Source organism: Oncorhynchus kisutch, linkage group LG25 (assembly GCF_002021735.2).
Source record: "Oncorhynchus kisutch isolate 150728-3 linkage group LG25, Okis_V2, whole genome shotgun sequence".
NCBI classification, from domain to species: domain Eukaryota; kingdom Metazoa; phylum Chordata; class Actinopteri; order Salmoniformes; family Salmonidae; genus Oncorhynchus; species Oncorhynchus kisutch.
Window position 1 is genome coordinate 6,570,448 of NC_034198.2, and position 17,793 is coordinate 6,588,240.

Here is a 17,793-nt window from a genome sequence, read left to right on the forward strand (position 1 = left end):
CACGATCAGCTCCTTCCTTTTGTTGACGTTGAGGGAGAGTTTATTTTCCTGACACCACACCGCCAGCGCCCTCACCTCCTCCCTGTAGGCTGCCTTGTCATTGTTGGTAATCAGGCCTACTACTGTTGTGTCGTCTGCAAACTTGATGATTGAGTGGGAGGTGTGCATAGCCACGCAGTCATGGGTGAACAGGAGGGGGCTGAGCACGCACCCTTGTGGGGCCCCTGTGTTGAGGATCAGCAAAGTGGAGGTGTTGTTTCATACCTTCACCCCCTGGGGTGGCCCATCAGGAAGTCAAGGACCCAGTTGCACAGGGCGGGTTCAGACCCAGGGCCCCAAGCTTAATGATGAGCTTGGAGGGTACTATGGTGTTGAAGGCTGAGCTATAGTCAATGAACAGCATTCTTGCATAGTTATTCCTCTTGTCCAGATGGGATAAGGCAGTGTGCATTGCAATGGTGATTGCATCGTCTGTGGATCTATTGGAGCGGTAAGAAAATTGAAGTGGGTCTAGGGTATCAGGTAAGGTAGAGGTGATATTAACTAGCCTCTAAAAGCACTTCCTGATCACATAAGTGTCATTTAGTTCAGCTACCTTTGCTTTCTTGGGTACAGGAACAGAGAGAGCCATGATTCCGTGAAACAGAGTATGTTACAGTCCCTGATGTCTCTCTGAAAAGGAGATCCTCGCCCTGAGCTCGTCTACTTTATTGTCCAGAGACTGAACATTAGTGAGTAATATACTCAGAAGTGGGGGATGGTGTGCACGCCTCCTGAGTCAGACTGGACGTCTACTCTGAATACCTCTTCTCTACCGCCGGCGTCTTGGAGCAGCCTCTGGGATAAGTTAAATTGCCCTGGTGGGTACGATCAAAGGATCCAATTCGGGAAATGTATTCCTGGTTGTAATGCTGTAATGCACAAAAAACATTCTGGGCTAATAATGTAAGAAATACTGCAAAGTTCCTTAGTAGCTAGAAGAAGAGCTGCAATGTATGTCGGCGTCATCTTCTTCTAAATTGCGGTTATCTGATTCATACGTGTAACAACATTGAATAGGCACAATGAGATTATCTATGGAATGTAGGTGAGCATGCAAGTGTCAGTAGTGTGTGTGTGTGTGTGTGTGGTGTGTGTTTTTTGTGTTGTGCAAGCACACACACTGACTTGTGCCCATGGTTTTGTATGGGTTGTGTGTGCAGATAGGAGTGTTTGGATAATTGTATAATACATGTTATTTGATGTACAGAAAATAAATGAGTACAAATAATTAAATAAGGAAACAAAGCAAAAGAGAACAAAAACAAAAACACTAACAACTGCAAAGTCCATCCCACCTCTCTCTGGTTGGGGCAAAGGGTGAACACCTGTTCACCCCGCTATCATCCAGAAGGCGAGGTCAGTACAGGTGCATCAAAGCAGGGACCGAGAGACTGAAAAACAGCTTCTATCTCAAGGCCATCAGACTGTTAAACAGCCACCACTAACATTGAGTGGCTGCTGCCAACACACTGACTCAACTCCAGCCACTTTAATAATGGGATTTGATGGGAAATGATGTAAAATATATCACTAGCCACTTTAAACAATGCTACTTAATAAAATGTTTACATACCCTACATTACTCATCTCATATGTATATGTATATACTGTACTCTATATCATCTACTGCATCTTTATGCAATACATGTATCACTAGCCACTTTAAACTATGCCACTTTGTTTACATACCCTACATTACTCATCTCATATGTATATACTGTACTCGATACCATCTACTGCATCTTGCCTATGCCGTTCTGTACCATCACTCATTCATATATCTTTATGGACATATTCTTTATCCCTTTACTTGTGTGTATAAGGTAGTAGTTTTGGAATTGTTAGGTTAGATTACTCGTTGGTTATTACTGCATTGTCGGAACTAGAAGCACAAGCATTTCACTATACTCACATTAACATCTGCTAACCATGTGTATGTGACAAATACATTTGATTTGATTTGATTTGACATTTAGCTGCCAGTTTAGCTGACTGCTGCAGGATGGGGAGTTTATGTACTTCAGAGATCTGTCTAAAGTTTGATCTATTTTATTTTTCTAAATCTAGGTAGTATGTTTGTCACGTCCTGACCATAGAAAGCCTAGATTTTCTATGGTAGAGTAGGTCAAGACATGACTAGGGCTTTTAGTCTAGTTTATTATTTCTATGTGGGGTTCTAGGTTTATTTTCTATGTTGGGGTTTGTGTATGATTCCCAATTAGAGGCAGCTGGTAATCGTTGTCTCTAATTGGGGATCATACTTAAGTTGCATTTTTTCCACCTGTGGGTTATGGGATATTGTTTGAATGTATGTGTTTTGAGTTTGTGCACATAGCATACAGTGGGGTAAAAAAGTATTTAGTCAGCCACCAATTGACAGCGCTTTGGTCTTGGCCATAGTGGAGTTTGGAGTGTGACTGAGGTTGTGGACAGGTGTTTTTTATACTGATAACAAGTTCAAACAGGTTTCCATTAATACAGGTAACGAGTGGAGGACAGAGGAGCCTCTTAAAGAAGAAGTTACAGGTCTGTGAGAGCCAGAAATCCTGCTTGTTTGTAGGTGACCAAATACTTATTTTCCACCATAATTTGCAAATAAATTCATAAAAAATCCTACAATGTGATTTTCTGGATTTTTTTTCTCATTTTGTCTGTCATAGTTGAAGTGTAACTATGATGAAAATTACAGGCCTCTCTCATCTTTTTAAGTGGGAGAACTTGTGGAACTCAACATTGGTCCGACCATCATTATTACGAACAGTGTGACAATGTTTCCCTTCTTATGTTGTCATATTTTGGGTAGGAACATAGAAAGTGCATCTCAGTTTCTACCTAGTGTAAATTACAATACCTAGATATTTTCTGCTCAGAATATATAGGTACAGAGGTTTTTTTTCTTAGTTTTACATCTTGGAGGTTTAGATATTCTGCCAATGTACTTTTTAGATTTAGAGACAGATAACAATCAAGTCTAGTTTGTAATTTAATTTTGTTTGTCCAGTTTTCAATGTAGTTTTTCAATTTGTAGTCAATTTGTTTGATTTTGGTTTTAGGAATGGAACTGTTTTTTTGATTGGTCTTTGTTTTTTTTAGCTGCAGAGCAAGCTGATCTAGGACATCATCCTCTTGGGAGAAATTGTTTCTCAAAAATGATTTCTATTTAATGGAGCTCTGGTATGCTTGATTTAAATGCTGCCAGAATTTAAATGCTCTATTCTGCACTTGAATGTGCAGAGGGAAAAGTCCCAGTTCTGCCCTGCAGGCGTTGTTCGGAGTATTTTGGTGGACACTGAAAATACTTTAGATAAATTCGAACAAAAATGTCTCAATGAAGCCTTTTTCCATTTGCTTAAGTTAGGATCAAAGATGGGTCCCCATATTTCCCTACCATACAGTAGTATTGGGGTCAGAATGAAGTAGAAATTTAAATTTAAATTTTTTAAAAACATAACAATATTTTGATTGCTGAGTTTGGATTTGATAGCATAAAATGCTCTTCTGTTTTACTCAGTGCCTTTGTAGCCATGCTGAAACTCCCTGATGAGCTCATCTCCAGGCCCAGGTAATTACAACTGGTACTGTGCTTTAGTGCCGGTAAACTGGTAATGGTTTCCCTGGGATTTGGCTTTCTTCGGAAAAGATCATGGTTTAAGTTTTTTCAAAGTTTACTGTTAGTGCCCATCTTTGGCAGTACTGCTCTTCAAAGGGATAGGCTCTGTTGTAATCCTGGTTCTGTGGGTGACAACAATACTCAGTCGTCAGCGTATAACAGGCACTTAATCTGTGTGTTATGTAGGGTGAGGCCTGGGGCTGCAGATTGCTCCAACATTGTTGCTAAGTCATTTATATAAATATTAAAACAGTGTTGGACTCAGGCTGCATACCTGCCTAACTCCACGTCCTTGGGTAAAAAAAAGTCTGTAATTTTGCTTTGATTTATTATTCATATATAAGGATTTCAAAGTGTGATACTTTCCCCCCCCTATACCAATATGGAGGAGTTTATAAAATAGACCTATTATTATCAAAAAAAATATCTGCAAAATATATTTTCCCAGATTATTGCACACACTAATAACTCCTCTGTAGTTATTAGTTGGTTTTGTCTCCTTTTTTTGTAGTTGGGTATTACTAGACCTATTCCAGATTCCAGGGAAACATCCAGTTTCCAGTATTAAGGTAAATATTTGCAGCAGTGCATCTACCAGTTTAGGGCAGCTAACTTTCAGCATTTCATTACTGGTGTTGTCTGGTCCGCATGACTACTTTAATAAAGCCCAATGTCACATTTATGTAACATTGTCTTTAGCGATCAATACTTAAAAGGAATCCACTATCTTACATTTACATTTTTTTTGCCATTTAGCACCAACCATTGTAATTACACTATTGGAGAGAGGTGTTGAAAATCTAAAATCAAAATAAAATACAACGTAAATTCTGCTCCCCTGAATGGTCTCGTACGTTGTCAAAAAGGAACATTTCTAAAATGCCTAAGTATTTTTGTTGTTGATTTATTCAATTTTGTCGAAGTATAGTCACTTAAAAGCTTGATACGTATTTGTAACATTGGGCATTAAGTGATGCATACCAAACATTTGCATCGATTTTTTGTATACCAACATTTTTGTATATTTTTCTTCAGAAATATGTTATTTGGGATCTCCTTGAGCAATCCCATCAATCCAGATTTATTTTATGCAAGGAAAATTGTGTCTGGGTTTCTCATGATTCATTTTAACGTTTTGATTTGATCATTTATGATGGGGAAGTCTAGAGGATTCTGTTGGGCTTAATGGTTCTTTCTCAATCCTCTAGTTTCTGTTTGTGTTAATCTGGGAGTATCAGGAATCAAAGACCCAGATGTAGACTGTCAAAGTAATACTGTTTATTGTAGCAACAGGGGCAGGCAAAGACAGGTCAAGGAAGGCAGGGGTCAAAAATCCAGGGCGAGGCAAAGGTACAGGACGGCAGGCAGACTCAGGGTCAGGGACAGGCAGGGTTCAGTAATCCAGAGGTGGAGCAAAGGTACAGGACGGCAGGCAGATACAGGGTCAGGGACAGGCAGGGTTCAGTAATCCAGAGGTGGAGCAAAGATACAGGACGGCAGGCAGGCTCAGGATCAGGATCAGGCAGAGAGGTCAGGCCGGCTGGTACAGGGTCAGGACAGGCAAAGGTCAAAACCGGGAGGACTAGCAAAGAGAGGCTGAGAAATGATAGGAGTTGACAGGAAAAACTCTGGTAAGCTTGAACAAACAAGACGAACTGGCAACAAACAGACAGAGAACTCAGGTATAAATACACAGGGGATAATTGGGAAGATGGGCGACACCTGGAGGGGAGTGGAGACAAACACAAGGACAGGTGAAACAGATCAGGGTGTGACAGGGAGGGGTTTAGATCTTTGATTTGAAATGTACTGTAAAGGTTTTCAAAGTAAGTTTTCCAGATTGTTCCATTTTCAATAGCTAATTCTGTTTCATTGTTATCAAGGTTTTTGTATAATTCCTAGAATGAGTTTTGATCAATAGCGTCTTCAATTTCATTTAGTTTTATTTCAATTTGCTTTCAATGTCTGTGAATAGTTTAGATGCAACTCCTCGTTGGTTGGCTCTCTGTGTTTTTTGTTGGAGAAAATTAGTAAAACATTTGTGGAGGAGATACATTGTTTCTCAAACCACACTTATTTTCAATTTTTTGTTTGTTTGTTCTGTTATTGTTTATCCTAAGATTTGAAAATGAGGCCAATATTTCAAACACATTGATGCATTTGGTTGCTGAATTTACCCCCTCTAGGTTAGGTTTTGAAGAAGTGGTTTTGAAACTGTTCAACATGGAAATTGTTTTAAGATTATCCCATGTTCAGTTTGAATTCCTACATTTAACGTTTGGTTTTAGCGAATATAGTTTTTCTACATTTACGGGGTTTGCTGATGGCTTTCTCAGACCCTCTGTCTCTGTCTCTCTATCTCTCCTCCTTTTTCAGACACCAGTCTTTCACTGTTCTTGTCCTAGTTTTCACTTTTGTGTCTCACCGCTTCCTCCCAATTACAGGGGTGGCCTCCTTTCTCTCTGTTCTCAAACGTGTTTTCTTGTTCAGCAAAGATAACTATAAAAGCGAGGACTGTTTCACTGCACTATTTTGCATAATTTTGAAAAAAATAACAACACAATAACAAAACTAAAAGATCAAACGAATAATACAGCCAGAATATATATTATGCCGAATCAAAATCATGTCCTTAACTACGGATGAGATCAAAAAAGTTTGGCATTTGGTCATGAGCGGACGGACTCCTCTCCTTTTTTTGATGTTCTGAATGTGATAGCTGAGAACCAGGTGGGTATTATAATGCCCTTAGCTCTGTGGATTTTAGCAGTGAACCTCTCCACGTTTAAGTTGTCAAGATAGTAGTAGATCCACAGATTGTTCAGGTGAGCCTCCTGATCAAACCATGCTCTCAGAATGTTCATTTTTGCTGTTGTGAGGGAAGCCATAAGTAGATAGGAGTTTTTCAAGTTTAAACTGATACCTAAAGTTTCTCTAGATAGGAGTAATCCAGGACAGAAACGTATGGGCAAGACAAAGTTCCCTAGATCTTATACAGTTGGGCCCTCCCAGAACATGTGCATAGATGTACCAGTCAGATCACACCACTTGCAAGCTTTGTCCTCTGAGAGTTTTATTTGGAATTGTACAGTCAGTGGTGTTAATTACTTATGTAAAAATACTTGAAAGTACTACTTATGTATTTTTGGGGGATATCTGTACTTAACAATTTATATTTTTGATTACTTTTACTTTTACTTCACTATGTTCCTAAAAGAAAATAATGTACTTTTTACTCCATACATTTTCCCTGACACCCAAAAGTACTCATTACATTTTGATTTGCAAAGCAGGACAGGAAAATGGTCCTTTTACTCAAGTAGTATTTTACTCTGTAACTTTCACTTTTACTTGAGTAATTTTCTATAAAGGTAACTTTACTTTTACTCAAGTATGAAAATGGCATACCTTTTCCAACACTGAGTGCAGTAGTATTTATGTAAACTAAAGCAAATAGATTACTGCATAGAAAATAAAATATAAACTACAATTGAGATAGTTAAAGCACCTTTTTAGCAGAGGAAGCGTGGAGCTGCTTCCCTCTGTCACTGTTTTGCTTTATAAAAGGACATTGTGCACATCAGCCTGTCATGCTTAATTAACCTTTTACTGCAGTGGGCTAAATCAGGGCCACACAGAGTGATTATTGGTGCTGTTAAACAAATCTACTTTGAAACAAAAGTATAGACCTCACACACATTGTTATGGGCTTAAAAAAGAAGAAACATGTCAGATATAGAGTTGAAATGTACTCCATTTTGAGTTTGCATCCCAATATTACACTTCATATACATCATAGAAGACTGAAATATAACAAAACTGTTTGACATAGAAACACTGGATTTTCGTCAAAAAATACATCTTTTAAAATCATGATTATGAAATGACGAAAAAGATGAATAACATTCCAGTCATGAGGCCAAAGAGGGAGCTTGTGATCACTGACTGTAAGAGCTTGGCAAAAAATGCAAACATGAAATGTCATCTCCCTAACCTTGTGGTCTATGGTCTCTCTCTATTTTGTATTGCCGCCGTCGGTGTAACTATCCTTGCCCCATATGTTGCTTTCAATTCCCCAGTGTTATTGGTGCTTTCAAGACAACTGGGAACTCGGGGAAAAACGAGGTCAAATCTTGACGTCAGTGATCTTCAGTGATTAGTGAAGAGATCCTATTAAATTACTAGAAGGGCTGTATCATAAACCCTCAAACTTCCAGAAATGGGGGGAAAAGGCCAAATCAAATCAAATGTATTTGTCACATACATATGGTTAGCAGATTTTAATGCGAGTGTAGCGAAATGCTTGTGCTTCTAGTTCTGACCATGCAGTAATATCTAACAAGTAATATAACTTAACAATTTTCACAACAACTACCTTACACGAATATGTACATAAAAATATATGAATGAGTGATGCCCGAACGGCATAGGCAAGATGCAGTAGATGGTATAGAGTACAGTATATACAAATGAGATGAGTAATGTAGGGTATGAAAACATTATATAAAGTGGCATTGTTTAAAGTGGCTAGTGATACATTACATCAAGATGGCAAGATGCAGTAGATGGTATACAGTACAGCCATATTGGTCAGGGAGAAATCCAAACCAATCTAACTGAAACAAGTGGCAGTACAGTCATGATCTTGAAATACCTGATTTTACAGAAATTGTTTAATATAATTATGGTCTGGGAAGAAAGTAAGCCGGTACAGTCCTGTACGGTGTCCCGGCAAAATAAATAGTGGGGGTATGTCGTAACAGTAAAATGGGAGCCTAACACATTTAACACAACATGCCAAGAAAACTGTAGGCTATTAGATCATTATTTTACATTATCACGTGTCAAGAGTCAGCTTGACCTCGGGTTCGAGAGTAATGGGCAGGTGGAGCGCGTAAACCAGGATGTGGGCAGGTTTCTGCGGTCATATTTTACCGGGACCGGCCTGGTGAGTGGGCGGGTATGTTCCTTGGGCTGAGCTCGCTCAGAACTCCCTCTCGCCGAACATGTCCCCTTTTGAGTGTGTGTTGGGTTACCAGCCGGTCCTGGCCCGATGGCATCAGAGCCAGACCGAGGCTTCTGCGGTAGAGGAATGGGTACAGCGCTCCAAGGACACCTGGAAAGCCGTCCAGGAATCGCTAAGACTAGCGGGAGAACGGCAGAAGAGGAGCGCTGACCAGCACCGCGGTGAGGCCACGTGTTCGCACCAGGGAACCGGGTCTGGCTCTCGACCCAAAACCTGCCCCTCCGCCTGCCCTGTTGGAAGACAGTGAACTCAGGTGGGGCCGTTTAAAGTCCTGAGGAGAATAAACGAGGTGTGTTACAGGTTACAACTTCCTAGGTATTACCGTATTAACCCCTCGTTTCATGTGTCTCTCCTCAGGCCGGTGGTGGCTGGTCCCCTGCAGGAAGGTGAGGTGCCTGAGGTCCCTCCGCCCCCTCTGGACATCGAGCGGTCCACGGCGTACACAGTATGTGGCATTCTGGACTCGAGACGCCGAGTGAGGGCCCTACAGTACCTCGTGGACTGGGAGGGGTACGGTCCGGGAAGAGAGATGCTGGGATCCAACGGGGGACATTTTGGATCCTTCTCTCCTGAGAGACTTCCACCGCCTCCACCCGGAACGCCCGGCGCCTCGTCCTCGAGGCCGGTGGCGGCGAGCCGTGGGAGCCGCGCCTCGGGGGGCTCCCCTGCCTGTTCGGGCGGTGCTCGGCGGTCGTCGTCACCGTCCTACTAGCCGCCACCGATCCCTTTTTCGTTTGTCTGTTTATTTTTGTATTATTTGTTTCACCTGTGTTTCTGTTTTTTGGTTTAATGAGCTTCCCTATTTTTAGTAGGTGAACCCGCCCTTGTTTTGTGCGGGATTGTCTTTATGTTACGTGTTTGCGTTTTAGGTAGAGGTGGATTTATTTTCTTAACTTCTGGCACCCTGTGTTTTTTGGGTTGTCATGTTGTTGTCCGCGCCCTGGTAAAGAGCACTTTTCCCCAGTGGAACTCTCTGCGTCTGATTCCTTCACCCACCTAGTTCTGTGTGACACTCTGTTTCCTGCGCCTGACTTCTTCCTCCACTACACCCCGGGCATTACACATACAGTAGGTTTTTTGTAACAGATGTCTCTTTCTATTCATATAATGGCACCGGAGGAGATGGCTGCAGTTTTACTATCCCCTAAACCAGTGGTTCCCAAACTTCTCATACCTCTTCAATCATTCAACCTCCAGCTGCGTACCCTCTCTAGCACTAGGGTCAGCGCACTCTCAAATGTTGTTTTTTGCCATCATTGTAAGCCTGCCACATACACACTATACATTACATAGAATTTGTGTGAGTTTTTGTCACAACCTGGCTCGTGGGAAGTGATAAAGAGCTTTTATAGGACCAGAGCACAAGTAATAATACACTGCTCCAAAAAATAAAGGGAACACTTAAACAACACAATGTAACTCCAAGTCAAACTGTCCACTTAGGAAGCAACAATACATTTCACAAGCTGTTGTGCAAATGGAATAGACAACAGGTGGAAATTATAGGCAATTAGCAAGTCACCCCCAATAAAGGAGTGGTTCTACAGGTGGGGACCACAGACCACTTCTCAGTTCCTATGCTTCCTGGCTGATGTTTTGGTCACTTTTGAATGCTGGCGGTGCTTTCACTCTAGTGGTAGCATGAGATGGAGTCTACAACCCACACAAGTGGCTCAGGTAGTGCAGCTCATCCAGGATGGAACATCAATGCGAGCTGTGGCAAGAAGGTTTGCTGTGTCTGTCAGCGTACTGTCCAGAGCATGGAGGCGCTACCAGGAGACAGGCCAGTGCATCAGGAGACGTGGAGGAGGCCGTAGGAGGGCAACAACCCAGCAGCAGGACCGCTACCTCCGCCTTTGTGCAAGGAGGAGCAGGAGGAGCACTGCCAGAGCCCTGCAAAATGACCTCCAGCAGGCCACAAATGTGCATGTGTCTGCTCAAACGGTCAGAAACAGACTCCATGAGGGTGGTATGAGGGCCCGACGTCCACAGGTGGGGGTTGTGCTTACAGCCCAACACCGTGCAGGACATTTTTCATTTGCCAGAGAACACCAAGATTGGCAAATTCGCCACTGGCGTCCTGTGCTCTTCACAGATGAAAGCAGGTTCACACTGAGCACATGTGACAGACGTGACAGTCTGGAGACGCCGTGGAGAACATTCTGCTGCCTGCAACATCCTCCAGCATGACCGGTTTGGCGGTGGGTCAGTCATGGTGTGGGGTGGCATTTCTTTGGTGGGGGGCGCACATCCCTCCATGTGCTCGCCAGAGGTAGCCTGACTGCCATTAGGTACCGAGATGAGATCCTCAGACCCCTTGTGAGACCATATGCTGGTGGGGTTGGCCCTGGGTTCCTCCTAATGCAAGACAGTGCTAGACCTCATGTGGCTGGAGTGTGTCAGCAGTTCCTGCAAGAAGAAGGCATTGATGCTATGGACTGCCCCGCCCGTTCCCCAGACATGAATCCAATTGAGCACGCTGTTTCAGAGCCTCACTGACAGATTCCGCAACATCGTTAATGAGGAGCTGGAGAAGTGTACCAACTCTGACAGTAAGAAGTACTGGGCTTACACCTTCTACTGGGAGTACATGAAGAGGTACCCATCATCCCAGTGCCTGGGGATTGAAGCCTTCACATGTGATGAGGAGAGATGTTTAGTGGTGGCTGAAGATTCAGGCAGTAATGGAGTAAGCAATGATTTCAAGTGATGATTTCAAGTGTTTATCCTTATGAATGTCCACTCATTCAATTTTCTCTGATAACAATACAAATAATTTGGGAAAAAGGAGATATGAAATGCAGCAAATGTTCTGTTAAATATTGTGTCCTTGTTGCTTTCAGTCTGTGGACTTCAACCTTGCAATCCTAGAGACCCCTAACCCTGTCAAAGTGGTAGACATCACAACACCCCTGACCACTAATCCAGTCAACCTTGAGGTTTTGGATGAAACACTTGTCCTTCAGTCAGGTGAGTTACACTGTCACAATCACTTTGACAGGTGATCATTTTCACTGTAATGGAACTTACTGGCTCAAGTTTTATAACTAGACAGTTTGGTAATTAAGTGAAAGACGTCCTCCAGAAATGGATGAACTTTTCCTGTTGAAAAGCGATATCCCAAGTATAAATCCAGTAAATTACACACACTAAAGCAGTGGTCACCAACCGGCCGATCGCAATCGACTGGTCGATCACCAAGGCATTTCTAGTCAATCACCAAACATGTATGTAAAAAATAAATAAATAAAGCCATACGTTCCTATTTTTTGTATTACTTTCACGCTGTTGAGGGTAGGTGCACTTGATTCAGCAGCACTAGCACCAGGAAGGCATAGTGTTCCCATTTTGAACCATTTCATGTGTCTGAAGGTAGAACTCCGCCTACCCAGCAGGCGCAGAGAGCAAATCAACTGCACCTACTGTATATGCCTACCGCTGGCCAATCAGATAGCCTGCACATTTTCCTTGAGCCATAGACTGTAAAATGAAGTATTGAACGCACAGCAAATTTCATATTGTGACACTTCAAAACCACGACAAGAGAGAGACTCAGCGAATACAGCATGGAGCTGTTCTTTTAATGAGTATGTTTAAGTTGTTATTCAGCATTGTCAACACTTTGTTCAACACTTAAAGCCATAAAATGCGAGTTGTCCTTATTTCCACTCACGCTACAACCAGCACTGCAAGCTGTAATGAATGAGAATGGCAAAGTGTTCCGAATAGCTTGTGTCATTATTAGCGACTTGGCTTCTGTTTTTATATTGAGGGATATCTCACTCGTCATGGGAGTAACAACATGAATTGGTGCTTGAGGTGGAAATAATGCAGTGGGCCTTGAGTTTCACCCTCAGCTGGAGTGCAGAGGAGTCGGTTGAGAGGCAGCCTCACTGTTTCTCCCTCCCCTCAGACTGACCATCAGATGCAGGCCATCAGTCCTGTAAAAAAAATTCAAGTGAATTATTATGCTCACTCAGCTGTGCCTCCCAAATAATACAACACCTTATCTAATTACCAGTGTTATCATATATCAAAAAAAATATATATATATATTATTTAAACACACGGTCTGAAAAGATCAACATTGGCCAAGTGTTGCCAATATGCAGTGATAATGTATTGGGCCAAAATCCTACTGAACAAACCTCATTGCTACAGAACAGTTTTGAAATAGTTCATGTTGCATAGGTTAACTTTTTTTAAAGTCATGTTTAAAAAAAATCTGAGCACTAGATCTGGACTTGCATTTTGACTCAGAAAGTGATCTTGACTCAGAAAGTGATTTTGACTCAGAAAAGGTTGGCGACTACTGCTCTCAAGGGGAAAATAATATGTTTTTAGCTAAATACAGTTTCTTAGAGACAACTGCCAACTTCAAGGAGCAGGCTATTCAAGATGTTGGTCTGATGGTGATCCTTTCTCGAGGAACAATAAAGAAGCAATATAGGTCAAAAGATAAACGGCCCAAACCCCACACTTGTGCAATGTCATGACATACCTAGACCACCTGTTGAGAGGTGACTTTTGTTAAGTACATCAGGTGTTAACGCAGGTGAAAAGGACACTAGAGTGCCACTTCAAGTTTTTTTGTAAGACTGATCTTAATTTTGTCCGTCACCAACAGGCTTTGCCCCAGCACCCTGCATTCCACCCCCAGGCTTTGCCCTGACATCCTGCACAGCATCGCCAAGCTTCACCACTAATGCCAAGCCAGGCTTTGGCACGAAAATCATCCTGAAACAAATGGTCCTGCTATTCTTGGAGAGGCACCCTCCTTCATCAGACGACCTTGAGTCAGAGTTACTCACTATCGCCGATCGTATCTGCACGCTGTTTCAAAGCATCACTGACAGATTCCGCAACATCGTTAATGAGGAGCTGGAGAAGTGTACCGACTCTGACAGTAAGAAGTACTGGGCTTTCACCTTCTACTGGGAGTACATGAAGAGGTACCCATCATCCCAGTGCCTGGGGATTGAAGCCTTCACATGTGATGAGGAGAGATGTTTAGTGGTGGCCAACTTGTTTGCAAAGAAATTGTACCCCAAGATGTTCCTCTCAGCAGCAGACGTCGACAAGGCTGAAGATTCAGGGAGCAATAGAGTAAGCAATGGTTTTAAGTGTTTATCTTATTAAAGTCCACTCATTCAGTTGTCTCTGATCCAAAAATGTATTGTTGTCAATATTGGTCAAATGTTTAAAAAAATAGTACATCTGCAATGTTGCAAATGTTATGTTAAATAATAACTGTCTTAAATATTTCATATTTTTGCTTTCAGCCTGTGGACCTGAACCTGGCAATCGCCGACAAATTTGTCCCTAACCCTGTCAAGGTGTTGGAGTTGCTTCAACCCCTGTCACTGCCAGACATCAAAAAGCCCTTGACCACTATCCATGACAAAGTGCTGGACAACACAACAACACCCCTGGTTGATGCCCCAGTTAAGGTGGACAACATCACAACACCCCTGGTTGATGCCCCAGTTAAGGTGGACAACATCACAACACCCCTGGCCACTAATCCAGTCCACCTTAAGGTTACGGATGAACCAGTTGAATTCCAGTCAGGTGAGTTACATTAACACTTTGACAGGTTATCATTTCCCTCTGTAATATAAGGTATTAGCTATTGTTTTATTTCAACATGACAGCTTTGTAACTAACTAATGTGGAACTAATTTAAGCTGTTGTGATTGATCTTCTCCTTCTCATTTCCAGAAGATGTTGTGGTCATTAAACCAAAGAAAAGCAGAGTCATGAGATTCTTCAGTCGACTTTTCTGCTGCATATACGAAGATGATTTGATGGTGTGAACCTGACCAGCTTTTCAGAGGATGACTTCAGCTCACACACAAACACACGGGCGCGCACACACACGTATACTCATGCACGCACACACACACACACACACACACACACACACACACACACACACACACACACACACACACACACACACACACACACACACACACCACAGTTGTTTCTCTATAATTTTTCCTCATTAAATATTTTATCATATCTTCATTCAATGTCTATTTTTACTATTTACTGAAGAAATCGATTTATATTGTTACTTTTTTTGTAACTATATACAGTTTCAATTCACATTTCATCACAAACTTACAGTTTTTTACAATCACTCGGACCCATTTCTCAGTACTTAGGTCACTTCTTCAAAATTCTTCACACAGTGAGCATAACAGCAGTCAATGTGGGCTAAACTATGGATAATTTTTCATTGATTTGGCACAAAATGCATTCAATGACTACATCTTTCAATTTTCATAAACTCTTTTCTCACTCAGACACAACCACCACCAAAACTCTATGTACCTACAGGCCAATTTGCACATGTTTACATACTCTTTTCAAAACTGTTCAACTTAAATTCAAAACCTAAAATGACACAAAATTGAATAAGACATACATTTGCTACATTTCTACAGTAATAGCTAAATATTTTCCAAATCTAAAAATTAAATTCTATCAAAACAATTAGACCAACCACAGCTGATTCCCATTGTAGATGAACACCTGTTAGGTGTTAGTCTTTCAATTTCATTACCATCTATACAAAAGGGGACATTTTAGGAATAATGCTGTACTGTAATGTAAACATGGACCCAGCCAGAGATAGAGAAGTGGCTGACAGAGGAAGAAGAGTGGCTGGGAGAGGGAGAGGAGTACATATGAGTGGTGGAAGAAGACCGAGAGGAAGATCAAGAGCTGTAGTCTCAGATGAGATTAGGGCTACTATAATTGATCATGTAATATATTATGATCTATCAATGAGAGAGGCTGGTCTGAGAGTGCAGCCAAATCTGCAACACTCAACAGTGGCATCTATTCTGAGAAATTTTCGGCAAAACAACAGGTAAGATGTGCATTCTGCAAGGGCATCTGACTGAACTGCACATTACAGAAGTGTTTTTGTGTTTCTGCTTAGGACCCAACGGTTACCTCCTACAGGCGGGAGAGGTAGGATTTTCACTGCTGTGCAGGAAACTGCTATCGTTGATATGGTCATCAGAAACAATGGCAAAAAACTCACAGAGATTCGGGACAGAGTGTTGGCAGACAATGTAAGCATGACAACTATTTCTAGAGTCCTGAAACAACATCAAGTCAGGATGATGCAGTTGTGCACTGTCCCCTTTGAGAGGAACTCTGAACGAGTCAAGCAACTCAGGAACCAATAAGTCCAGGTAAGATGACTATAAAATATAGAACTGGTTTTGAACAAAACCAAACAGGGCAGAGGCACACAATGGCATGTTTTAAGGTATAATGTAAACTACCGTAATAGCCTAACTCTTATGTTGTCTTGTGGATTTATTGCAGAGAGTCAGGGAGATTGAAGCCGGAAGAACACCCCACATATTCATCTTTGTGGATGAGGCTGGTTTCAACTTGGCCAAAACACGGTGGCGAGGAAGGAATGTGATTGGGAAAAGAGCCTCAGTAGATATCCCGGGCCAGAGGGGTGCCAATATCACAATGTGTGCAGCAATATCCTCTGATGGATGGCTGTTACACAAACCTCTAATTGGGACATACAACACCGAGCGTCTCATTTCATTCCTGGATGACCTCTATGGAAGGGTTGTGCCAGGTGAGGAGAGGGTCACAGTGAGGCGAAAATGTTTGTAATTGTATGGGACAATGTGGCGTTTCACCACTCCTGCAGTCACAGAGTGGTTTGCAGCCCATCCCAGGATGATGTCATTTTTCCTCCTTCCTTACTCTCCGTTCCTCAACCCCATAGAGGAATTATTTTCCTTATGGAGGTGGAAGGTTTATGACCACCATCCACATGATCAATTGTCCCTCCTGGACGCAATGAAGGCTGGATGCCTGGACATATCTGCAGAAGATTGCCAGGGATGGACCAGGCATGAAAAAATATACTTTCCTAGGTGTATTGCCCAAGATGACATAAGATGTGATGTGGATGAGAACCTGCCAAATGCACATGACAGGGTTTACTAGCATTGCTACTGTATCTGTATCGGTAAATGGTGTATATACAAATTCTTGTATTTTGGAATCACATGAGACATGTATGTAGTGTTTTGAACATGAAATTAACTGCTGTGCCAAGCTGAAAGTTAGTTATGCTCACTGTGTGAAGAGTATTGAGAAATGGGTCCTAGCGATTGTAAAAAACTGTAAATGACATTATTTATGGGTCAACATGTATTGAACATCTGTTAGCCTGAGTTTCCTAGATTAATAACTGTATTTGTTCCGTTTTCCAGCAGATGGCAGTCTTGTCTAATATCTGGAGTCATGTATGTTACAGTAATTCGGATGACCTTGTGTCTTGGTATATATGTTCTTAGCCATTATCATGTACTATAAAAACAATACTACATTGAATATATATATAAATATATAACAAGCATGACCACAGTACAGTATTGACAAGCATGACCACAGTACAAAGAGCAATGGTCTATATGCTATTAAACTAGTAGTCAGAAAGATAGGGCCATATCCAATAATCTCTCTTTCTTTGATTGCAAAATCTCTATGGGTAATAAACAGGGGTCCCTGTTGGACTAGATAGATTAGGGAAACCAAAGAAAGCTTTAAAGTTTACTTTGCAGCAGGGATCTGGTTCATTTCACTTCCAGATGATTATGATGGCCATGCCTCTCCCAACATGATGGGTGGGGGCTGTGGTGAGACTGGGAGCAAGACCATGGGAAGAACTAGTAGGACAACGTTGAGACACAACGACTACAGCACCGTGCAGTACATCCGTCGAGAGTGTTGCTGTGCTATATTTAAACTCCAGTCAGATTCCCACACCTTTCAACAACACAACACAACACCCCCCCGAGACCCATGCAGGCGCGGATCTACAGCTTCCGCCAATGCCCTCCATCCAGGTTTCCCACTTCTACTCTTTGACACACACACACATACACACACACAGACAGACGCACACGAACACAAACACACACACACACGAACACACACACACACACACACACTGCCTGGCTTGCACTGAGGTTGGTTTCAAGCTTACAATGCACTCCTGTTGATGTCCTGTTGATGTCTCCTGAAGCAGCTCAGCTGAGAAAATGGAGAAATTCCTTTGATA